This window comes from Panthera pardus, unplaced genomic scaffold (assembly GCF_024362965.1).
Source record: "Panthera pardus isolate Hobbes unplaced genomic scaffold, ASM2436296v1 HiC_scaffold_2, whole genome shotgun sequence".
In the NCBI taxonomy this organism is placed as follows: domain Eukaryota; kingdom Metazoa; phylum Chordata; class Mammalia; order Carnivora; family Felidae; genus Panthera; species Panthera pardus.
The window spans coordinates 26,581,002-26,607,972 of record NW_026526765.1 but is presented as its reverse complement, the minus strand read 5'-3'; the positions used below and the strand labels follow the sequence as shown (position 1 = coordinate 26,607,972).

Genomic DNA, 26,971 nt, shown 5'->3' with positions numbered 1-26,971 from the left:
GTCCCCCACTCTAACAACTCCCTTTTTACATAGATGGGAAATCCTAGGCTTCATTCCCAGAGGGCCTTTTTTTTTTTTTTAACACTTCTCTTAAAAAAAAAATCTTCAGTTTTGAATTATAGCCCTGTGGTTAAGGGAAAATGACATTTACTGGGGAAGTAACTTGTTATGGTCTTAGGTACTCTGCCAGCTGCAATGAAAAGGGGGCTTTTAAATGTCATTTATACATTAAGAATGATTTAAAGAGACACTGAAGAATATACCCAGCTGGCATTGCCAAATCTGTAGGCGTTATATCTACAAGTATCTTGGGCTAAAATTTAATTTGTTCTTTTATGAGTGAATAGAGTATATTTTGCCCCATGTCTGAACTAAAATGTTTTAAAGTTACACTTCATTTAAAAGGATTCATGGAGACATGCCTGATCTACAAAGATATAAAAGAGTAGACAGAAACTTTCATTGTACACAGAGTCTCTTTTTGGGGGGAAAATAGTAGGAAAAAAAATGAAGCAATATTCTTTTAAGTATGAGGACTTAACCTGGATGAGTTTTCTTAAACTTTTAGAAAACGGAACCTCCTCTAATTTAAGTAAAAGATGACGGATGTTCAGGTAATGATAGCAGTCCAGATATCAGAAGATAACCAGGTAAGTAATCCAAATTACTCAGCAGTGGTGTTGAGTCATGATGTGGCTGGTTTGATCTGATCCCTGTAGAATGAGGGTTGCAGGAAGATTATAAAATCTTGAGGATATAATGGTACCAATGCAATGAATTTTAGCCTCTGCCAATTAATTTCACCTATGGTCATGAATATATTAGCATTATATATCTCTGTAATTTCATATTTGTCATTCACTATTTTTGCTTGTAAAATGCAACTGAGAATCCCTCTCCCATTAACCTTCAATTATCCTAGATATAGCCTTTGTGCTTGCTTTGTAAACAATGGCAAAATACTGATACATTTTCTACTTTCTGAGTTTAATGGATCACAGACACATTACAATGAAAAGGGTCTTTATAATGTAAAGTGACATAAGAGTCTTGGTATCACTGGGCTGTGTACATTGAGTTGCTTTCATTACAAATGATGAATTTGGGCCAAATCATCTAATGCATTTTAGTCTTCTCTGGGACCAAGAGCAGGCAGCACTTTGTAAGATTTTCATTAGGAGTGAGTGTGTTGTGTAATGGCTTTGGATACCGTAGAATGATACCGTAGGCTTTCAGAAATAGAGTCAAAAGTGGTACAAAGGTGAAGCTATGACTAGTTGGTTAAGAAACTTGAAATGATGGTTAAGAAACTTTTTAATGATGCTAAAGATTGGACTAAAAAAAATCTAATTGAATTTAGTTGTATTTCTGTGGAACAGGGCCTGCATCTTAATAATGCTGCCCCAACTCCCCCCTACCCCTGACATGGCAAGCTCTCTTGAAGGCAATATCACCTACCTAGGATTATTGTGATGAATTTAGAAGGTAATTCATGAGACTACACCTAACACAATGTCTGGCACCTGTGCAGTTATTCAACTGATAGTGAAATTTAAAAAACAAACAAGATTTTATTGCATACCCATTGAATGAATAAATGCAGGTATAAAGCATTTTAGATACTTATATTGATGAGTAAGCATGGGATTTTCAGTAATGTGACTATATTACTTTTTAAAATAGAAAAACATTGTTTAAGAAAAGTCTTGCCATCACTATTTGGGGCCTTGAGACAGCCAAATCCTTCTGGATAGAAAGGAATTTACATAGAGGGAATATTGGATAATTGAAGAACCTCCTGCTAAGATAAATTGGGCTATACCAAATTAGGTAATCTTTAATCAAAATATATAATAACACAAAATAGGGCAAAATAGATGAAGGGCTTTAAGAGGTACAAAGTTCCAGTTATAAAATAAATAAGTCATGGGGATGAAAAATACAGCATCGGGAATATAGTCAATAATATTGTAATAACTTTGTATGGTGACAGATGGCAACTACACTTATTATGGTGAGCATTCTGTGATGCATATAGTTGTTGGGTCACCATGTTGTATACCTGAAACTAATAGAACATTGTATGCCAACTACACGTCAATTAAATATTATTAAATATTAACAAATTAAATTATAATACGTATGTATGTTAATTCAATTGTATATGTATATATGCTATATTCAAATTGAATATATAAATATATAATTGTGTACACATATATATAATATATATCATAAAATTGCATACATTTGTATATAATATATACAAATAAAAATAATTTCACAAAGGTGTTCCCTGGGTTGAAATATCTGGCTCAGAAGCTTAGTTAGAATGGTATCTACATGGATAATGGACAGTGTTGTTGTTGTTGTTTTTTAATTTTAATTCTGTTTAATTAACATACAGTGCAATATTGGTTTCAGGAATAGAATTCAGTGATTCATCACATATAACACCCAGTGTGCATCACAAGTGCCCTCCATAGTATCTATCATTCCCTTCGTCCATCTTCCACCCACCTCCCTCCGTCAACCCATAGTTTGTTCTCTATCATTAAGATAGACAGTGTTTTATTATGTACATCAGTTAAAATCTAACTCAAGCAGAAGGAAAACTGGGGGAAAAAGCCCTCTTTCTCTGAGAACTCTGCCTGTGGCCTATGGTCAAGTGCACTTCTTGATATTCTTGTCTACATAAAAACAAATTAGTTGCAAGGATATTGATTATGTCCCTCTTCTATTTCAGGAGCCATAACCTTGCCCTGACTGGCAAACAGGTCACAGAAGGCCAGTCATATTGTGTCTAAGTTCTTATAAAATTGAACAGTTTTATTTATTTAATTATCTTCACTGGACACTTTTGATATTTTTTCTTCTTTAAATTTTCTTTTTTAATGAAAGATTACATTTGTCACTCAGGTGTTCAGGCCCTTTAACCACAAATCACTGTCATCCTCATTGTTCTGAGGAAAATGGAAACAAATATTCGGAAATGAGGGTGGGTAAGCCTGAACCTTGGTTTAAGTAGTGGAAAGAAATGTAGTAGTTTAAGCATAGAGGAAATCTTTCTTAATGAAACTGGATTGATTCCCTTCAGAAATAAAAGCCAAAAATGCTCTATGGGGAAGGTGAGACACTTAGTGACAGTTTGCTTAGCTTTCAGTACTGTGGTAAATGGTAGCTTGCTGGGTGAGAGCAGTCAGAAGGGACTCTACCACCAGGAGAATGAGTGGCTCAGCAGAGGGCATGCCCTGAACAAATAACAAGAAAGTTTGACTTCCACAGCTGTACCCTCACCTCCCACAGCCTCCTAATGCAACCTTTCCCTCAATTCTACAGTTTCTTTTTGCCACTTTCTTTCCAAAGACTTACAAAGTGTTGGGTTCCAAATATGTTTGTGTAGTGTTAAAAAAATATTATTTCTCTTAAGTAGTATATGAAATAGGCTAAATTACTACCCCTGTTTTGTCTCATTTCATTTTGCATCCTTCCCAGAGGAAATTTATACCACTATAAGACTGCATGCCCTAGTGTTTGTTACACACAGAACCTACCAGTCTCCATCATTTTTTCCAAATTTTGTTTTTGTTGTTTAAATAGGACTCTGTCAAACTTAGCATTATACTGAAATGCAACAATATGACCTCTAGGGGTTGCATCTTTTTTGAAGAGATAAAGATATGTAGTAAAGAAGACAGATTACAAAGTATGGCTTCTGTCCAAGTGAAAAGTATTCCAGAATAGCTATAAACCATCAGGAAATGCAGAAGCTTCAGTCTAACCTGATGAAGAAATGCATCTCAAATAAGACTCTTTTCTAATTTTTTAAATGTTTATTTATTTATTTTTTAGAAAGTGGGGTAGAAAGAGAGAGAGAGAACTCTGCAAACGGGAAGGGCAGAGAGAGAGGGAGATAGAGAATACCAAGCAGGCTTCTCACTGTCAGTGCAGAGCTGGACACGGCACTCAAATTCACGAATCAACCTGAGCCGAAGTCAAGAGTGGGATGCTTAATCAACTGAGCCACCCAGGCACCCTGACTCTTTTCTGATTTCTAAAAATGATTACGTTTAACTCATTATTTTCCATCTGGGGTGTTATCTGAGTAGTAATTAAAGGAAGAACTTTGGATTTGTAGACCTGAAACTAGTTATTATTAGTATGCTGCTCCTCTCTACCTCTTCCAGATCACTTACACCCCCTCTGCTAAATTCTATGCCTGGGAAGCTTTTGGTTACATCATCTGGGATCTGAGATCTTTGCTTTCTAGCTTCTGGTTTATTTTGATCATTGGTAGGCATGGCAGGGAATGGGAGGGTAAGAAGAGAGAAGGATCAGGGTATTTCTTCTTTGACTTTACCTTGCTTTGCCACAGTTCTGAAAGTATCTAAATCCATCATCCTGTCAGACAGCCTCTCTTTCAAAGTGGCAGCTCTCACCAGGCTTTGGCAAAATTGTTCTCTCGTTTTCAGGCCTGGATTAGTTGTGGCTTCCTGCTTTTTAGTCTCTGTGTGCTTTACTACTCCTTTTCGGCCCCTTACCTCTGCCCTTCAATAAATTATTTTCAGTCAGACCCTGTAGATATGCCATCTGTTTCCTGTCAGGACTCTAACAGATACATTCAGGTTCTTGGACAAGTCAGATAGTCTCTTGACCTTTTATTTTCTTCATCTGTAAAATTATGTAATACCTATATTGCCTACCTTGAAGTGTTGCCAAGAGGACCAACAATGCATGTGAATTTGTAAAGTGTCATAAAAATGCAGTATATGAATATCAATTCATATGTTAATATTGAATCTCCAAACAGTTTTCCTTAGATACTTGGTATTTTTTGTAGCTTCTCACCATGGTAAACTGATACAAACTTTGGGGTTGCAATCTTGGGTTGACCAAAGGCAAACAGAAGCATTCCAAAGCTAAATATAAGCATCCCTAGGTTTACCATGTTTCTGTTCCCTCCTCAGCAGCATGTAATTCAGAACTAGGAGGACAATATAGAACATCCTAACATACCTTTGTTCCTGCCCAGCATTTCTTACCCTTGATAATGGTTTTGTCAGACATTATTTCCTCATGGTGCATCTTGTGTTTGTCTTGCCCCTCTTTGAGATTGTAAAGCTTCTTTATAATGTTCCTGAGGATAAGGATCATACCTCATATATTTTTTATGACTCATAGTAACTCACATGCTGTTATGCATATATTTGATAAAGTAGACAGTTGGGAAATAAATGGCTGAGTGTTCAGTGCACACTTGTTGATTGAGACTTCCCAAGCCTGATACCAGGCATTTACTGGTTTTATATGACAAATGTAAACTTGGTAATTACTATGACCGTCTCCTTGCATGGATGGAAAGTATTTAACAAATGAAGATTTTATGGATATCTGTTGTGTTTTATGTGTGTCTCTTATTGTGATTTGGCACATGCAGGAGTTTAAAAGTCAAGAGGAGAAACTCCTTTTCCTTGTCCCCATCTTACTAAGTTGGAGCATAGTAATATGATCTTACAAAACAAAATAAAGGTTGATAATGAAAACAACTAATGGTTTCTCAAAAGCTTTACTAAAAGTCATTAAAAAAAGTCATGCTACTCATGAAAATTTAACACACTCATATATTATGTTTTTCGCAGGTAAATCCAAACCCATGTGTTCAAGAGAAGGATTTAAAGTTTTAGAATTATAGGCCTGAGAATAGTGACTGATGGTTTATCCACTGAACTAGCTCTAGAAAGGGCATATGGACAATGGTACCAGAGGTATTTGGCTCACTGATCCTTCCTTTCTTTGTTTTCTTACTTATGAATTGACACAATGCACTCCAGAGAACCCTTGCTATTTTTTGTTCCCACATTCTCATTCCTTCAAAAATAAAAAGAAAAAATAACTTAGGTAATCAGGGACCTATTGAAGGCCCTTGGGAAGTCCAGACTGATCCTACTAATTTCTCTCACAGAGACGCCATGTAAAAACAAAATTAACAACCTGATTAAAGGGATGGTATAAAAATCCCTTAACTTGCTGAGGTCACCAGGGTGCTGAGGAAAGTAAAGAAATACCTAGACCCTAAAATATCTTTGGTATGAAGAAGTGGCCAGATGCAGAAGATTGTAGGAATATATGTGTGTATGCATTGCACAAGGATAGAAGAACGTAAGAGAGATTGTCATGGTAGATTAGCACCTGACCAACAGTAACACTTTAGTGAAAAGTGAAAAATAAATATTGGGAACACATTTACAGAAGGGAGCATGGGACTTCTGGGAAGTTCCAAAGGGGAGAAAAGCATGTATAAGTGTGTTAAATTTTTAAATTATTTCTTGCAGACAATAATGCCAGAGAAGTTTAGAAAATGGAGTGATTAAAATGGAAGGAACCATCAAGGAACATTTCTTGGAGAAGATGAGCCTGAAACTGTCCTCCAAAGGGTTAGACTGGTGAAAAGCAGAATGATGGGGATGATGAAAGGCCACATACTTTCCCAAGGAAAGATTTATACCTTAAAGAAAACTGTTTAAATAAAATGTCTAGCAAAAGGGGCTAGAGGTGATGAGGTGATGCTGGAGAGACTTCTCTCCTTTGTTCCCCTCCTGATAAACACAGACCCCTGGGCAAAGAGACTCACCCCTCAAGATGGTCAATGGTGATGAGGCAGAGGAAGCAGTCACTCAAGGTTTTCTTAATGGAGAGGATGATGGGAGTGTCTTAGTCTGCTTGGGAAGCCATCACAATGCCATAGATGGGTGCTTTAAGCAGAAATTTATTTCTCACAGTTCTGGAGGTTGGGAAATCCACGATCAAGGTGCCAGAAAAGTAGGTTTCATTCTGAGGCCTCTTTTACTGGCTTGTAGGCTGCTGCCATCACTGTTTGTAGTCATATGACCTCTTCTTCATGCAGGTTCAGAAGGAAAGTGAGCTTAGGTCTCTTCCTTTTCTTATAAGGACACTAATCACATCATAGAGGCCTCATCACCATAACCTCATTTAAACCTAATTATCTCTCAAAGGCCATAGCTCCAATACTATCACATTGTGGGTTAGGGCTTTACTATATGAACTGGGGGGAAATACAAACATTCAGTCCACAACAGGGAGTCAGGCAGTTCCTTGGGAGGGACCTCATTATTCTTTGAATAGCATTAGGAAAAGCTGTCCTGTGAGAGAAGGAAAAAGTAGACACAGAGTGAGGTAAATAGTATAGTCCTGAGTACATGGGTATTTAAGAAACTAGGCCCAGAAAAAATAGATGAGCAATTTTAACATATCTAAAAAGTGTAATTGATCAGCCATAGGAACTAACTAAGAAGACTGGCTAGTCAGACAAAAGAATCAGAATGTGCAAAAGGTAATTGGCTAGGGAAAAACAAAGGTAGGGTCTTATTTCTGCATCTAGAATTCAGATGGAATTAATTTCAGGGAAGGAGAAGAAAACAATCACTTCAGAATGTTTTGCTTCCCAGGAAGGACACTGTAGGGTTGCATAGGGAATGGCCTTTCTCATAAAGGTCCAGGAATTAATAGTAAAGAGATAGCTGCAGACTGAATGCGGAATGATGCAAATTCAAAAAGGCATGGGCCTGGAGTACTGGAAGGAGGCAAGTATGTTGTGATTACTGGCAATGGCAGAAATGGTAAAAGATTAACCCTGTGCTATGGATTTAGGACAAGGGTGTTTTTGTAGAGTAGACAAAGAGTCTTGACCTAACCATCACCCAGGCACCCCTAATACATTATTCTTTTTGAGTTAGGTTATTAGTTCAAATTCCCAGAAGCTTAAAATCACTATTTTAACTAAAAATAAAATAAAATAAAATAAAATAAAAATAAAATAAAATAAAATAAAATAAAATAAAATTGAATTAAATTAAAATAAAAACAAAACTAAAGGTTCTTAATTTGTAATGGTGAAGTATCTCTCCTGGTCTTTGTTGTTTTCTTCTTAACACCATCTGAGCATTAGTAACTTGTTGAAAAGTACATCACCTGATTTTACCTTTTTTTTAGTGTATTTTGTTAAGTGAGACACAGATACTGGGTTTCTTCAGTATTTTATATGGCTTTTAGAGTCCAACTGGAAATGTTAGCAGATGACAAGATAATAATAAACCTATACGTTTCTGAGAACATATAGATTCTTCTGGAAAATATGTGAGTAGTTTCACTGAAGAAGGCTACTGCTAGAAAATAAAGAAAAGAAGACCATGCTCTCATGTGGTCCTGTTGATTTAGAATATAAACAAAGCCATTAATTCTTAAGTCTAACTAGACTTACCATCTCAAGTCTGTTTTCTCCAGCTAGGAACCCAATGTCTGAGTCTAAGACTAATTGGTACAGATAGCAATGGATACAAAAGATAAACATGATTTATTCATAGTTTTAGAGCTAACAAGGACCTGAGACATCATCTGGTTGAGATGATCAGCTCATCATTCCAGACCTGACGGCTCATCAAAATCACATGGGGAGCTTTTATTTTATTTTGTTTTACTTTTCAAATTTTTATTTATATTCTAGTTAGTTACCATACGGTGCAATATTGGTTTCAGGAGTAGAATTCAGTGATTCATCACATACATACAATGCCCATTACTCATCATAACAAGTGCCCTCCTAATACCCATTGCCCATCTAGCCCATCTCCCAGCCCCCTCACTTTATCAATCCTCAGTTTGTTCTCGGGCTTTAAGAGTCTCTAATGGTTTGTTTCCCTCTCTTCTTTTTTCCCCTTCCCATCTGTTTTTTTTCTTAAATTCCACATATGAGTGAAATTATGGTATTTTTCTTCTGCCTGACTTACTTCGCTTAGCATAATACACTCTAGCTCATTCCACATCACGGCAAATGGCAAGATTTCATTCTTTTTGATGGCTGAGTAATATTCATTGTATATATATATTGAATACACACACACACACACACACACATATATATATATATGTATATATGAATATACACCACATATTTATCCATTAACCAGTCAATGGACCTTTGGGCTCTTTCCATAGTTTGGCTATTGTTAATAATACTGCTATAAACATTGGGGCACATGTACACCCTTGAATCTGTATTTTTGTACCCTTTGAGTAAATACTTAGTAGTGAAATTGCTGGATCATAGGGTAGATCAATTTTTAACTTTGGAGGAACCTCCATACAGTTTTCCATAGTGGCTGCACCAGTTTGCATTCCCACCAAAAGTGTAAGAGGGTCCCCCCTTCTTCGTATCCTTGCCATAGCTATTGTTTCTTATGTTGTTAATTTTAGCCATTCCGACAGGTGTGAGATGGTATCTCATCATGGCTTTGGTTCATATTTCCCTGATTATGAGTGATGTTGAGCATCTTTTCATGTGTTAGTCATCTAGAAGTCTTCTTTGGAAAAATGTCTATTCATATTTTCTGCCCATTTCTTCACTGAATAATTTGTTTTTTGACTGTTGAGTTTGATAAGTTCTTTATAGATTTTGAATACTAACCCTATGTCAGATATGTTATTTGTAAATGTCTTCTCCCATTCCTGTAGGCTGTATTTTAGGTTTGTTGATTGTTTCTGTCGCTGTACAGAAGCTTTTTATCTTGATGAAGTCCCAATAATTCACGTTTGCCTTTGTTTCCCTTGCCTTGGATGACATGTCTAGTAAGAAGTTGTTCCAGCCAAGGTCAAAGAGGTTGCTGCCTGTGTTCTCTTCTAGGATTTTGATGGTTTTCTGTCTCAAATTTAGATTTTTCATCCATTTTAATATATTTTTTGTGTATGTTGTAAGAAAGTGGTCCAATTTCATTCTTCTTCTGTATGTTGCTGTCCAATTTTCCCAATGCCATTTGTTGAAGAGACTGTCTTTTATCTATTGAATATTCTTTCCTTTTTATCAAAGATTAGTTGACCATATAGTTGTTGGTCCATTTTTGGGTTTGCTATTCTTTTCCATTGACCTATGTGTCTGTTTTTGTGCCAGTAATATACTGTCTTGATGACTACAGGTTTGTAGTATAGCTTGAGGTCCAGAATTATGATGACTCTAGTTTTGCTTTTCTTTTTCATAATTGCTTTGGCTATTTGGGGTCTTTTGTGGTCCCATACAAATTTTAGGATTCCTTGTTCTAGCTCTGTGAAAAATGCTGTTGGTATTTTGATAGGGATTGCATTGAACGTGTAGATTGCTTTAGGTAGTACAGACATTTTAACAATGTTCTTCCAGTCCATGAGCATGGAATGTTTTTCCATTTCTTTGTGTCATCTTCAGTTTCCTTCAGAAGTTTTCTATAGTTTGCAAAATACAGATCTTTTACATCTTTAGTTAGGTTTATTCCTAGGTGTCTTATGGGTATTGGTGCAATTGTAAATGGGATTGATTCCTTGATTTTTCTTTCTGCTGCTTCATTATTGGTGTATAGAAATGCAGCAGATTTCTGGATGTTGATTTTATATCCTGTGGCTTTGCTGAATGCATGTATCAATTCTAACAACTTTTAGGTGGGGTCTTTTGCATTTTCTACATAGAGTATCATGCCGTCTGCCAATAATGAAAGTTTGACTTCCTCCTTGCCAATCTGGATGCCTTGTATTTTATGTTTGTTGTCTGCTTGCTGAGGCTAAGAATCCCAGTACTATGTTAAATAGTAATCATGAGAGTAAACATCCATCCCTGTCTTGTTTCTGACCATAGAAGAAAAGCTCTTAGCTTTCCTTGCTGGGTCTTTTGTATGTGGTCTTTATGATGTTGAGGTATGTTTCATCTATCCCTACTTTATTGAGGGTTTTTGTCAAGAATGCCTGCTGTATTTTGTCAGCTGCTTTTTCCTGTATCTGTTGAGAGGATCATATTGTTCTTAGCCTTTCCTTTATTAATGTGGTGAATGATGTTGATAGATTTGTGAATATTAAATCACCCCTGCAGCCGAGGAATAAATCCCACTTGATCATGGTGAATAATTCTTTTAATGCACTTTTGGATTTGTTGAGAATTTTGTTGAGAATTTTGGCATCCATGGTTCATCAGGGACATTGGCTTGTAATTCTCCTTTTTAGTGGGGTCTTTGTCTGGTTTTGGAATCGAGGTAATAGTGGTGTCATAGAATGAGTCTGGAAGTTTTCTTTCCATTTCTATTTTTTGGAACAATTTGAGAATAATATGTATTAACTCATCTTTAAATGTCTGGTAGAATTCTCCTGGGAAGCCATTTGGCCCTGGACTTTTGTCTGTTGGGAAATTTTTGGTTGCTGATTCAATTTCTTTGCTGATTATGGGTCTGTTCAAATTTTCTATTTCTTCCTGTACAGTTTTGGTAGTTTGTATGTTTCTAGGAATTTGTCCATTTTTTTACTGATTGCCCAGTTTGTTGGCATATAATTTTTTCAGAGTAGTCTCTGATAATTGTTTATATTTCTGTGATGTTGGTTATGATCTCTCCTCTTTAATTTGTTTTATCTATTTGGATCCTTTCTCTTTTCTTTTTTATATGTCTGACTACAGGTTTATCAATTTTATTAATTCTTTCAAAGAACCTGCTTTTAATTTTGTTGATCTGTTCTACTGGCTTTTTGTTTTGTTTTGTTTCTATATTATTTATTTATGCTCTAATCTTCATTATTTCCCTTCTTCTGATGGCTTTAGGCTTTATTTGCTGTTATTTTTATAGCTCCTTTAGATGTAAAGTAGGTTGTGTTTTTGAGACTTTTCTTGCTTCTTCATGTAGACCTGTATTGCAATATACTTCCCTCTTAGGTCTGCCAAGAAAGCATCCCAAAGGTTTTGGACTGTCATGTTTTCATTTTCATTTACCTCTATGTACTTTTTAATTTATTCTTTAATTTCCTGGTCAACTCATTCATTCTTTAGGACGATGTTCTTTAACTTCCATTTGAGGGCTTTCCAAATTTTTTTCTTGTGATTAACTTCAAGTTTTATTGTGTTGTGTTCTGAAAATATGCATGGAATGATCTCAATCTTTTTGTACTTGTTATGGGCTGATTTGTGACCTAGTATGTGATCCATTTTGGAGAATGTTCCGTGTGCACCCGAGAAGAATGTGTATTCTGCTGCTTTTGGATAAAATGTTCTGAATATATCTGTAAGTCCATCTGGTCCAGTGTGTCATTCAAAAACCATTGTTTCCTTGTTGATTTTCTGCTTAAATGATCTGTCCATTGCTATAAGGGGATGTTAAAGTCCCCTACTATTGTGTTTTATTATCAATGAGTTCCTTTATGTTTGTTATTAATTGATTTATACATTTGGGTGTTCCAAGTTGAGGGCATAAATATTTATAATTGTTAGATCTTCTCAATGGATAGACCCCTTAATTGTGATATAATGCCCTTCTTCTTCTCTTGGTACATCTTTGTTTTAAAATCTAGTTTGTCTGATGTAAGTATGGCTACTTCAGGTTTCTTTTGACATCCATTAGCATGCTAGATGGTTCCTCATCCCTTTATTTTCAATCTGCACGTTTCTTTAGGTCTAAAATGAGTCTTACAGGTAGCATGTAGATGGGTCTTGTTCTTTTATCCATTCTGATACTCTGTGTCTTTTGATTGGAACTTTTAGTCCATTTACATTTAGAATGATTATCGAAAGACATGAATTTAGTGCCATTTATTACCTGTAAAGTTGGTGTTTCTGATGATGTTCTCTGTTCCTTTCTAGTCTTTGTTGCTTTTGGTCTTTTTTTCTCCCACTCAAAGAGTCCCCTTTAGTATTTCTTACAGGGTTGGCTTAGTGATCATGAACTCATTTTAGTTTTAGTTTTGGAAACTCTTTATCTCTCCTTCCATTCTGAATAACAGCCTTGCTGGATAAATTATTCTTGGCTGTGTATTTTTCCCATTCAGCATGTTGAATATATTATGCCATTCCCTTCTGGCCTGCCAAGTTTCTGTGGACAGATCTGCTGTGAACCTTATCTGTCTTACTTTGTAGGTTAGTTCCATTGCTGCTTTCAGGATTCTTTCCTTGTCTGTGTGTTTTGTGAATTTGACTATAATATGTCTAGGTGATGCCTGGCTTTTGTTGAATTTAATGGGAATTCTCTGTGCTTCTTGTATTTTGATGTCTTTGTCCTTCCCCAGATTAGGGAAGTTTGCAGCTATAATTTGCTCAAATAAACCTTCTGACCCTTTTTCTTTCTCTTCATCTTCTTGGGCTTCTATGATACAAACGTTATTACGTTTTAAGAAATCACTGAGTTCCCTAATTCTGCCTTTGTGATCCAATACCTTTCTTTCCCTCTTCTCTTCAGCTTCATTATCTTCCATAATTTTATCTTCTATATCACTGATTTGTTCCTCTGCTTAGTTCATCCTCATTGTTATAGCATCCATTCAAGATTATGGCATTTTGGTTATAGCATTTTTAATTTCAGCCTGACTAGATTTTAGTTCTTTTATCTCTGCAGGAAGGGGTTCTCTAGTGTCTTCTATGCTTTTATCAAGCCCCACTAGTATTCTCGTAATTGTTGTTTTAAATTCTGGTTCAGACATCTTACTTATATCTGTACTGATTAAATACCTGGCTATTACTTCTACTTCCTGTTCTTTTTTTTAGGGTGAATTCCTCTGTTTTAACATTTTTCCCAGGAAAAAAAAGAAAAAAGCTTAATCCTAGGTGTGTTTTTATCTGCCTGTTAAAAGAAAGATCCAGAAAATAACAGTAAATATATATATATTATATTTTTAAAAATTTTTTAAATTATAAACATAAAAAGCAAGCTAGATCCTATTTCCCATAGAACTGAAGCTTTGCAGCACTCCATGATCAGCACTCCATGATCAGTAGATTCCATGATCAGAATAACATCTGGTGAGGTGTTAGTGTTGGTCTTCTGAGCGAAGCGCCCATTGCACTGCTTCTCAGGCCCACTTGCCCTGGTAGAGATGTACCTGCAGTGTGTAGCGGGGTGGAGCTTGATGTATGCAGCTCCAGTCTCCACTTGGTGGCACTGTTTAACTCACTGAGGTAGGACAGTACAGATAGGGGGTGGAGGTGGGGGTAATGGCTTCACACTGCTCTATTCTCTGTGGAGTGGAGAGCTCCTACTCATCACTCTTCAGGAAGCCCTCACAGAGTCACCCCTCTTGTGTCCCCAGCTTCTGTCACGTCCCTGCCTTCACCCTGTGTGTGAGCTGTTTTATCTCAGGTGCAGGGCTGGGTTTCTAAACTCCAAATTTTAAGGTCTCAGTGCAGCTCCTGAGCTGATCCTTTGGGGGAGGCTCTTGATGCGCTTTTGCCAGCCAATCCCAGGAAAATGGTCACATGACCATGCAGTGGGTTGGAGTTTATGGCAAAGTGGAGCAAGAAAGCCAGTATTAAGAATTGCTGGCCACAGTCTGTGTCCTGCTCCTGTGCCTGGGAACAGTGCAGCACATTGGCATCACCTGTTCTTCTGTCCTCAGAGAAGCCTTGCCACCACTCCTAAATGTGTTCTGAGCATGGGAACCATTCCTCCCTGTGTTGACCCTGGGGATCCTGAGACCACGCTGCCTGCTCTGGGTCTCTGCTCTGCTTCCCACAGGAGCACCTCTAAGTCGGCGCAATACCAACAGTGGCAGACTAATAAAACTTCAGATTTTGCTCTCTTCTGCTTATAATACCTTACAGTAGTCTCTGTAAGCAGGGCTTCCTCCCCTCTGCAGCATCTGCAGTACCCACAGTTCTTATCTCCCCCAGGTCAACTCTCCACAACTCCTATCTGCCATGATTCTACTGGTAGACTTGAGGTTTTGTTCTTTCAATCCTCAGACTGATTTCTTGGCTGTTGAGAAGGAATTGATATTTATCTAGCTGTGTTCGAGGGACGAGATAAGCCTAGGGTCCCCCTAGAGGGACCCTTATATATAAGAAGGACCCTTATACTTCTGAGGTACTGTCTTCAGTGCATCTGTATTAAATCACACAAACACAGGTGGTCTTTAAGGAATCTTTCATAGCTATAGGAGACAGTAAAATAGTGAAAGATATCTAACTGAAACCAAAGACTTAAAAGACTGCTATGAGAATCTGGTGAAATGGTATTTTAATGCTTCATAGACTGTGAAGTGGTAAATCAATATACATGTAATAAGGTACATGCAGGGGAGTAAAGTTGTCATATAAAAAAAATTTAAGTAAGAGGAAAATTAGAACCCTTGAAATGAACTTAATGGTACATCAAAATTTCTCCAACCTTTTTCGATTTCAGAGAGTCACAGTGTACAGTTGAGCAGGATGATCTATAGGTGCTTTTTATCTGTAGTTTGTGTTATTCTCTAAGATTTGTGGATCAAGCATTGAAACTTTTAAGCTCTTCTAATCATTTGCTGCTTGAGTATTCTGAATCCAGGTTCTATCATTTTTTTAATTTGGTGATTAAAAAATATTACAAAATTTTGTTCTGGCTTTAATATTTTGTAATTTTTTTCTCTCTGCTGACTTTGTAAATCTCTTTATCATCTTTATTTCTCTTGTTTTCTGATTCTGCTTTGGGACTTTCCTCATTTTCATCTCTTTTCCTATTTTGTTTTTTAATTCAATAAATATTAAGTATCTTTTTATATATATTACTCTGCTAAGTACTTGAGATATAAAAATGAAGAGTACAGTGTTTCTGACAAAGAACTCACATGGTAGGAAGGAAGAAAGCCATGTAGTAAGCACAACATTGATTGGTTGATAAAGGCTAAGGTAGTGACATAAACAAAGTGTCATGCAAGCATTTGGGAAAAAGGTTAATTATTCCATGGGGGTAGAAGATACTCGGGATATGTTGAAATTTATGGAGTTTAAGGGAGTTGAGTTGCATGTATAGAATGAGTAAGAGATACTGGGAGAGGATTTCAGGGGACATATAGATAAAAGTGTGAAAGTGCCTAGTGTATTCAGGGAATAACCACTAAAAGTAGAGTGGGGACTACAGTTTGGTATAGAGAGTGGGGTACTTGGATTAGGGAAGGAAAATTAGAAGGAAGCCTCTGAAAAGGTGAGAGAAAACATGGTAAGATGTGGATTTTAGAAAGATTACTGTGACAGCAATGTGGTTGTGTTGAGGGGCCTAAAATGGAGAGGAAAACCAGTCTGGAGGGATTGTAAATAATTCTGGCCATAGATGAAGAGAATCAGAAGACAGTGACATTATGGTTAGAAAGGAAGGGGGATATAAGAGAGATGATCTGAGAGACTGTAGCAAGTTTCTACCTGAAATGAAATTAGCATATCCATTAACAACAAAGAAACAAAGCTACCTGTAGTTTTAGGATTTTTTCCTTTCTCTTTCTTCTTGCCTCTCTTCCTCCTTTGGTTTTAATTTATTTCAAGCCTTTCCCTTTTGCAGAGGGATAATATTAATGTGAGTTTCTAAAAGATCATTCACTATGCAAGGCCCTAGACCATCTGCTTCCTGTTTCTCTTTTATTTTTCCTCCTCTCCAGCATACTGGTTCCATTGCTTTTACTTAAATGTCTTAAACATATAAGGGACTCTGCATTTGCTATTTATTCTACTTAAAATGCCCTTCCACCATGTATTTACATGACTCAGCTTTCACTTCATTCAGGCTGGCCTGCAGACTACAGGATAATAAATGGGCAAATCCTCTCCCCCGCTAGAATATGAGGTACTATCCATTTTCTTTCTTCTTTAGTTATTTAATGTCATGTTGGGGTTTGAGTGTCCCTCTAGAGAGAGAGCTTGTTCTCTACTCAAATGGATTCCTAAAGGCTTTTTCAAATGAAGCAAAAGGGGCCTGGGAATGGGGGTATCTTAACATTAAGGTAACAGCAGATACTTTCTTTCCCTTTGTACATAGTATTTTCATACTTCATGCTCATCACCTCAGGCTTTATACATGGAATCCACTAAATGGAGAGAGTAAGGGTTTTCTCTTCCTTCCTAGAGTGGGTGAGGGTTGGAGAAAGTATGTTTTTAAAGAAATGTAAATTTAATAGCAAGTTTCTCTAAAATAACAACAACAACTAAAAACCTCTACAAACCTTCCCTGGCTGTTAGATATGTTTCTTCTGTCCCCTGATCTATATTTTCCTTTCTACCTAACCTCTTAGATATATACATGATTTGTTTATTGTATATTTCCATGTATTATGGAATGTGAGCTCCAAAGGTTTTTATCTCCAACTTCTAGAATACTATGTGGTTCATTGTAAGAATTCAGTAAATATTTTATAGAGAATACCTATGTAAGATTGATTTAATTGAGAACCTGGTTAGAGTATTTATTTGTAATCATGTCTATAGGAAGACAATGTTAGTAGTACTTCCTGGAATTCCAGGTCTAGGATAATAGGTTTTGTTTTCTTGGCCAGTTGCTGTTTTTCTTGTTGTTCTTGCTATTTTCATTCTTTAAATGTATGTGTATCAGAAAGACAACATGTATCAATAAGCAACTGGGGTCTTAGTATAACTCATGAAATATTTAATTGATTTGTTTATAATTTTGCTTAGACTATAAAGTATGAATGTGTGTGTGTGTGTGTGTGTGTGTGTGTGTGTGTGTGTGTGTTTATTTATGGGTTTGTTGCAAGATGGGAAGAAGGAAATAGTATATGGGAAGAGCTATTGCCAAAGAAATAGCTGTGATTCTTCAAGAATTTATTGACATATTTGATGAAAAAGGTTTATAAAAGCACTTGCAAATTTTTGGTTCAGCAAGGATTTTTGAGCAGCATGCGAGACCCTGTGGGGAGGAGGGCACTGGATCCATTATATTAGAGGATTTACAGTCTAGTTACATATGCAGGCTATACGGTTATCCTGGGCTGTACTACAAGGCAGAGGGTATTAAGGGTTACAACAGGAAAACAAAGTGTTCTCAGAGGAAGCAGAGTGGAGAATGAAGCCCAAACTAATAGAGGTGACTATGTGATTATGTGACTTATTAGCAAAGGGATGCCAATAGAGAAGTGATAAGAACATTTTAGGTTAGTTAGGGAAGGCTTCAGAAGGGAGGGGAGGAAAATGTGGCACCCATTCAAAACATAGGGGAGAATGACTCTTTCCTGTGTGCTCTACTTCCTGTCAGACAGAGGCTTCTCTCTTTAAGCCTGCCCCTTGTCAAATGAGGAGTAACCCTAGAGGATATGCAAATGGCTCTTTAAGTTCTCTAAATTCTTCCGAGGTTTCTTGTAGTTGATTATAGGAGGAAAAGAGTTTCTAGGTTAGGATATTTGCTGTCTACTCGGGAAGTAAACTAAGAACCTGTGTAACTGTATAATAGTGTAGGGAGCTGCTTGGGTAATGTTAACATTGTCAGGCAGTTCTAGGAAGGAATTTGTATGGGTCTGAATCCTTTTGAAGACTGGAAAGCCATAGGAAGGACTTGGATTTGTTTGCCAGTTTACCACTCCCCCAACCCCAGCCGTCAGTGTGAGAAAGGTTATCATTCCTCAGCTTTCAAGGTTTTCTCTGAGAAAGATCTTTTTCTTTGTTCTATTTATGCTACAGGCCCTAACAAAAGCACTCAGTACCACAGTTATGGAACAGTGACACTCCAGCTGCAGCACATGGGTAGCTGAGCGAGTCAGGCTGGTATGGACTAGCTTATGGCCTAATTATGGAAAATAAAACAAGATTGCTTTAGATTTATGAAAACTGGAAGGTGCTATTGCTGCACATGAACAGAAAATCCTTGCTTCCAGGAACCCGTGTTCTCATTTTAACATGAAGACAGAAAGTGAGCTTCACTATAACTTGCCTTTCTAAGGGAAATAATGCTTTCTCTCTTTAGCCTCTTGCTTCAGTGAGTTAGAGCAATGAGTGGGCAATGAGGGTATAAAAAAGAGGCTGGACACAGTGGACCTGTTCACTAAATTATCTTCTGTCTACAGGGAAGGCTGCTGCTTTCAGTATATTCCTCAAAGGAAAAAATATATTCCCAAAGGAAAAAAAATTGTCAACTCAATCAAGTTGAAATATTACCTTGTAGTAGATTTAATAATAAGGAAGTGGACTTATTTCCAGTGGTCACAGCACTGAGGGCTTGGGCAAGGCCAGGTGTTTAGGAATGATCTGATGTATTGTGTCCTGAGTTTATCTGTGTATTTGCAGATAGAAAAGAAATGGTTGGAGAGCATGTTGGTCCTGACAGTAGTATAAAGAGGGAAGTGCATGAATAATGCAGTATGAATGTGTATGGCAGGGGCTGGCATATCTACATGTATAGGTCTGTTTAGCAGACCAGTTAGAGTATAGGTGCTAGCAACAAATTCTTGAGCTCAAAATTTTTCACTTACTAGCTGTAGGCCTTAGGCAAATTACTTAGCCTGTTTAAGTTTCTCTTAGACTCTCTGAGTTTGTTATTCCTCATCTGTAAAGTTGGAATAATAACAGTACAAATCTCATAAGGGTTTTGGAGTATTAAGATAATTCATGTACTCAGCCTCAAATAAAGGCTCAATAAATAGGAATCATTATGAGGAGTAAATATACCTACTGCAGCTGACATTACTAATTACTAAGTAAGGATGTCAGTGTAATGAATGAATTTGGTGAGCAGAGCAGTGAGGATACTTATTTTCCTTTACTTTCTGTCCTGTAACTCATAGCACTGTTAATGATAATACAGTTTTCAATAATTTTGAACCTACTATATGTTGGACAGAATTCTAGAATTTTTTTAATTAAACTTTTTATTTTAGGGCAGTCTTGAATTTACAGAAAAGTTGCAAAGACTGTATGGAGTTCTCCTATACCTCCCCCCACCACCACCCCTTTCCCCCTATTATTAACAGACTTCATTAATACAGTGCATTTGTCACAATTAATGAACACCATATTGACACAGTTGTTGTTAACTAAAGTCCATATTTTACTCAAGTTTTCCTTTGTTTTTACCTAATGTCCTTTTCTTTTGTTCCAGGATCCCATCCAGGATACTGCCTTACATTTCGTCATCATGTCTCTGTAGCCTTCTTCTTGACTCTGGCAGTGTCTCAGACCTTCCCTGTTTTTGATGACCTTGACAACTTTGAGGAGTACTGATCAGGTATTCTCTAGAATGTTTTTCTGTTTGTGTTTGCCTGATATTTCTCATGATTAGACTGGAGTTATGGATTTTGGAAGATGACCACAGAAGTAAAGTGTCATTCTCATCATATATCAAGAGTACGTAGCAGCAACATGACTTACACTGTTGATGTTAACTTTGATTTACTAGCTTGAGGTAGTATTTGCCAGGTTTCTCCACTCTTGTTACTCCTTCCCCTTCCCCTTATTCCATTCTGTATTCTTTTTTTTTTTTTTTTTTTTTTAATGTTTATTTTTGAGAGAAGGAGAGAGCATGAGTGGGGGGGGGGGGGCAGAGAGAGAGAGGGAGACACAGATCTGAAGCAGGCTCCAGGCTCTGAGCTGTCAGCACAGAGTCTGACGCAGAGCTCAAACCCACAAACCACGAGATCATGACCTGAACCGAAGTCAGACGCTTAACTGACTGAGCCACCCACGCACCCCCCATTTTGTATTCTTTTAAATAAAGTTACTATGTGTAATTTATGCTTAAGGAATAGGGGATTAAACTCTACCTCTATGAGGATGGATTATCTACATAAATTATTTGGAAATCTATACAGGAGATTTATTTATTCTCTCCTTCCCCCATTTACTTATGTATTCAATTTTTTTATATTAATATGGCTGATATGGACATTTTAACAATATTAATTCTTCTAGTCCATGAGCACAAAATATCTTTCTGTTTATTTGTGTCTTCTTTTATTTCTTTCATCACTGTCATATAGTTTTCTGTGGAAAAATCTTTCACCTCCTTGGTTAAATTTATTCTTAGTATTTTATCTTTATGATGCTGCTGTAAATGAGATTGTTTTAATTTCTCTTTCTGATAGTTCATTGTTAGTGTATAGAAATGCAACTGTTTGTTCTAAATTGATTTTGTATCTTGCAACTTAGTACTAAGTCTATTTATTAATCCTAACAGTTCTTTGGTGGAGTCGTTAGGGTTTGCTATATATAGCATCATGTCATCTGCAAATATAAACAATTTTAGTTCTTCCTTTATGATTTAGATACCTTTATTTCTTTTTCTTGCATAATCGCTCTGGCTAGGACTCCAGTAGTATGTAGAATAAAAGTGGCTAAAGTGGGAATCCTTGTCTTGTTCCTGATCTTAAAGTAAAATCTTTCAGCTTTTCATCATTGAAAGAGATACAAATTATGGCCTTGTCATATGTGGCCTTACGATACTCCCATTAAGTGCCAGGGTTCTCTAATGTTCTATCCTCAGGTCTTCTTTACTTTCTCTACATACTCCAGGGTGATTTTATGGTATCAGCAACTGTCTGAATCTTCTGGCTTTGATTTCTATTCTGAGTGTCAGATTCTGTTTATAGCTATAACTGGATAGCTTCAAATTGAATTCAGTATCTTTAAAATTGAATTAATTGTCCAAATTCTCTTCCCAATCTCTTCCTATATTTCTTATCTCATTTATGAGTTTATGTCCCATGTAGTTTCCCATATTTTAAATGTTAAATTCAGTATATATCCAACTCTTCTTATTATCTTTACCTGTTCCCAATATTTATTGCTTATAAAATCCTATAGAGTTTATACTTGGAATATTTCTCAATCCAGCCCTATTCGCTGTCCCCATGTGGGTGTATATTATAAGTGCCAGTGAAACCTAACAGATCCTAGATAAATGCTGTAGGCTTCTGAATAGAATTCCTGGGTCCAGTGTCTCCTGCTTGTAGTGTACCCTACACACTGATGCCATAGTGATTTTACTATATCAGAACTTTACATCTAACCTATATTCCTAGAACTGTTAAACAGCTTGGCTTGAGAGTTACTTCCAACTCTGGATCCCATTTGACATCTACAGATTTTTCCAATGCCATTTCTCCCTTTCCCCACATCTTAAAATTAAAGCTACACAGAACTTATTACTACTAGTGAACATATGTTCTTTTGTTATTTTGAGATATTTGGACATATATGGAAGAATTTCTGCCTGAGAAATATTCACCTTCCTCTGCCTTGGAAGACTTCCTTTCATTTTTTTTAAGACCTCACATACATATCAACTAGTGTTTACTGAGAGTCTACAATATGCAAAGAACTCTGGCAGCTAACATAATTTAGTCTTTGTGCTATCAGCAAGTTTCTCTATACTAAGCATTTTACTCTTTTTACCTTTTCTAAAAATCTAAACATTCCTAGGAAAATAGAGTATTAAATATTTTATATATTAGTGCGATTTAATCCATCAAGTTGTTTTCTCCAGTAACAGGAAGGTCATGAGGGAAGAAGAAATAGTGATGAGAAGGAAGAGGGTCTCAAAGAAAAAGGAAATAGGAGTCGATGGAGAGTAAATAGCCTGTTAAAATTTTGTCTAGCCTGGAAAAAATGCTATTCCATAAGTGGTGTCTACTCTTAGCTGGATGATAGCAAGAGAAGAAATTGTCGAGGCACAGATAAGGCTGATCATCCCTAAGTTGGATCTGAATGTTCTCAGAGATGTGTATAGTATATCAAAAGTAAAGACAAATCTAGAGTTTTAAGGGAAAAAATGGCAAAAATTTAAAAAGTTTCAAACTTACAACTCTTGGAATATGGTTTTGTGGTCAAGATTTCTCTGTGTATTGGGGGCATTTTAGGATAAATTTCAAGGTTAGGGTGAAGAATCAGACAATTTGGAGGGTACCAGGTATCTCTGGACAGAGTATGCAATTACAGATGTGCTATGTAGGAAATAGGAAGATGTGGAAGGCAGACCTTCTTTTGGTTGGAATGGACCATAGGGGTAATGTAATTCAGCTCCTTCATTTTGCAGATGAAGAAACCGAGACCTTAGAATGTTATATTTCTTGAGCAGATCTCAGCCTTGCTGCTACAAGTGAGATAGGGGACTCCTTCAATCTGTTCTGTTTTTCTGCAGATAAAATTAATACCAGGATATTGCATAGAAAATGATAACAATAGCTTACATTTGTGTAGAGCTTTGTTTATAAAATTCTGGGCACATTATTATCACAGAGTGCATACTGTTTCTGCTTTTGAGACACTTGCTAATGTGTGGCCATGTAATTTATTATACAAACCAGTACACTTATGAGAATGAAAGGGGAAGCTATAAATAATTATGTAGGAACAACAGGCATAAACTGGGAGGGTTCCAAGAACCCCTGGATATGTGGTCACCTGATTGTTAATTCATCTAATTGCAGAATTACCAAAACCAAATTACAAGTTAGGTTAAAAAGTGAAACAGTTTGTGAGTTATAATGGGTCAAAAGATCAAAGTCTTAAAGATGGCAACAGCTAGAGTTGTGGTTGTACAGGAGGACCAAGGATTAATTGCCTCTAAAATCAGTGGGACCGAAGATTTATGGTTCTCCAAATGAAGTGGATAATACAAAGACACAGAACCTGTAAAATCAAATCAAACATCTGGAAGAGAAGAGAAAGACAAAAAATTGAACTGTGTATGTTAACTTAATACTATTATTAAAAACAATACATAGGTATAAACAAAAACTACACCTATCCTTTTCAGAATATGTTTCTTAAAGCATCTTAACCAAGGTGAAGATAATGTGCATGCACATATATCCACAAAATCTCAAATGAGGTAACTAAATCATAAGTGTAAAAAATACTGTATGTTAACAGGGTTAAATGAACACAGAATACACTCCAAATTCTGCATTTCCTAAAGTTTTCTAACTGTGATGTTTCTTTCTTACTCTGAGGTTAACTGGAAAGTCAGGAAATCACAGCAGATCATATTTATTTTGTGCGTAACATTACATTTAGGTTTCCTTGGTTCTCATCTCTTTTGGCTTAATACTCTGCTCACATTGTTCATTGTGGAGAAATGTAATTTTGTATTAGTTTCTTGTAGTTGTATTTTACTGTGAGGACAAATGATCAAAAAATGTATGTGTTGTTAAGAATGAACAGTTCTATGTCTATTATCATTAATAGTATCTTACATATGTGTAGCATTTTATATTATAAATGCTTTCATATACATTAGCTTATTCAAATGGCACACAGAAATCCTTTGAGAGAGGCTATATTATCCCCCTTTTAGGGAGAAAGAATCTTAGGCTGAGAGCTTATTGACCCGGTTGGAACCAGGGTGTATCTCTCATCTTATATGTTTACAGTAGGATTTCCAGAGAAGACTATGTCTGTCTCATGGTTCCAGTTTCTTCCAGAAATCTCCAGCTCATAGGCTTCGTTAAAACTTCTTCCTCTCTTTGCCTTCCAATCCTATGGAGTGATAAAGGCTTCCTGTTCTTGTTAATCTCTGGATTGCTTCATGGTCCCTGTTTAACCTTTCAACACTTCCTACATATTTGAGAATAGAGTTCCAGAGTTTGATTTCTGTGCCTGCATCCTGATTATTCTAAGTACTTTTACATATATTAACTCTCTAATCTATATATCAGTTCTATGAAGTAGATAGTATTATTTTACCCTTTTTAGAAATGAAGGCACTAAGACATTGTTTGTTCAGAGTTCAACAGAAAGTAGTGGCCTGAACCTAAACTCTTAAACACTAAATCACATTAGCTCTCATTAAAATCAAGCCATTCACCCTTGACTCCAAACATTTCTAACTGAAGAATTCTTTCCTGAACTCTGAGCTCAAGGTCATTGACATCCTTCCAAATGTATCTGGTGATGCTTCTATTTTTAGCAGGGCAAGTGGCCAAAGGACTGCTTACATTACCTTCATGAACCCCTGAGATCCATTTTGCTGTCTCCTTTTTATGGTTTTTTTCTTCTCCTCCTACAGACCCCCTACTAGAGTCACTCACTGGTTTCTCTTGGTCCTGTTAGTATACTCAGGGTATCCACAGGTTGTCACCCATTTTGCTTTTGCTCCCTATTTCATAGCTGCCCTCTGTCAGTTCCACCAGTGCAAAAGGACAGGTCAGAGATACATTGCATAAGAACACATTAATGATTCTAATGATGAATTGAATACTTCAAGAATAAGAGAATATCTCTGCCATCTTTCCTAGTACATTTTAATAAATATGTACTGGCTTTTCACTTAAGAGTCTATGAATATACTGTGTAATTTTAGATTTATTATAAATATTTATATTAATTTCTGTTTTTTCCCTTACTGTCTTGTTTTAAATGTCCTTTCTTTCATTCTCCTTCAGGTGAACTCTTACTTCTCTTGAAAGGCAAGGTCTTGCTTAAATGCTATCTATTCTGGTAATCTTCTGTGACTCCACTACCCACTCCCTTATCTCTGTCGTAGATATAATAAATCATCTCTCACCGTTTGGTTCCATATCACCCTGTTCACCCCTCAAATCCAGTTCTCAGTGAGTGCGTGTCTGTGTCCCAAATAAACTTGACAGTAGAGAGTACATCTTTGCTTTTGTGTTTCCAGTCATCTAATACATATTCAGCAAATTTTGGAATTGAGTCAGAGCAAGCAATTCTGTTGACTTCTGCCCTAACAAATCTATATTTGTTGATGACAAGTAAGCAACATTTAGTGAATGCTAAGCAGGTGAAACTATCTTTCTTGTAAATTTGGTTTGTGCTATTTTAATCTGATATGTTATAAAATGGGAGATTTGGTTATTTCATAACTAATTTGTATCCAAGACCCTAAGTTCTAACCCAAAATTGTGAGGTGGGCAATGGACAAATTTAATTGAATTAATCTTTTTCTAATTTCTTGGTTTTTTTACATTAAAAAATTACAGTTTAATCAAATTACAGTTATCCAGTTGTAAGAAATAATACAGAGTTCACATTTTTAGATTCCACAATATAAGATCCATTCCACTGTATGAGATTATATAGTATTTGCTTCCTGTATGTTTGGATTATTTTACTGAGCATAATGTCCTGTAGATTCATCATGTTGTCACAAGTTATAGACTATTTTCTAAGGCTGGATAATATTCTATTGTGTAAACATACCACATTTTCTTTATCCATTCGTCCATTGACTGACACTTAGATTGTTCCTGTAACTTTGCTATTATAAATAATGCAACCATGAACATGGGGGGTGGTGCAGATACTTCTCCAAGACACTGGTTTATTTCCTTTTTCTATTTCTTGTAGACAACTGCCTCACAATATTATTGTGAGGAAAGATGACTGAATGATAGCAGAATATTGTTTTGGAAATATAACTAAATTCCTATGAATTATTCAGTAATGGAGGATAGGCATTACTGAGTCAGCAGTGGGTTATAAATTGGTTTATGTTTAATTAGTACTATTTAATGTGGGAAGAGTTTACTGTTTTGGTGGCAGGGAAAAGTAATCAACATGTACAATCTTAGTGTATGCACACACAGGTTGGGTATTACATGTGTCACGTACTGCAAGATGGTTAATTACTTATGTGTATATTATAAAGACCATTTGCCAAATAGTTAAATGGTTTATGGATGGGCTAATATGAGTTAATCATTGAGAAGTTTGCAATTTCCAGACCAATATATTCCCAGTCTTACTACCTTTGAATAGTTTATGTTGTTTATCATTTACCAAAGTGTTTTAGTAGCTAGACAGATCCATTGTAGTAGTACCGAAAAAGAACTATTTATTTGTTGACTTGCTTATTTACTTATGGTGGGTCATCCAGGTAATTCAGAAAACACAATCAGAGGATTATAGACAATAATAGTGACTGGTCCATATTGTTCTCTAATTTTAGGCCCATAAATAGCAGTGTTCTTTTTCATGCTTTCTGTAGCTTACATGATGGCCAGTGAGCCAGTTCTTTTCCTTTTTAAATTTTCAAACCTATTTATTTATCCCAACGTGGTCTATGGTCTCTCTGCCATTAATTTGTGTTAAGGTGAAAAGTTTAGGCCCATGATGCCTTTTAAAAAGCATCCAAGTGATTCGGCTAAGAGTACAGCAAGAGTGCTAAAGAAGAATTTCTTAATTTGTGAAAATGAAGATTTTCATTGGCTGGAAGTGAGAGAGCACTCAAAAGGAAATGTATGAGAGATCAAATTATAAAGC

At 36.3% G+C, this 26,971-nt stretch overlaps 1 long non-coding RNA gene across 1 annotated transcript in view; it reads left to right on the top strand.

Moving 5' to 3' along the window:
• The window catches only part of LOC109267735 (uncharacterized), a 220,041-nt gene that overhangs the window by 149,185 nt on the left and 43,885 nt on the right, over positions 1-26,971 (top strand). The window contains exon 3 of the long non-coding RNA XR_008423679.1: positions 19,851-19,976. This is a non-coding gene — a long non-coding RNA (uncharacterized LOC109267735). The remainder of the gene's footprint in view (positions 1-19,850; positions 19,977-26,971) is intronic.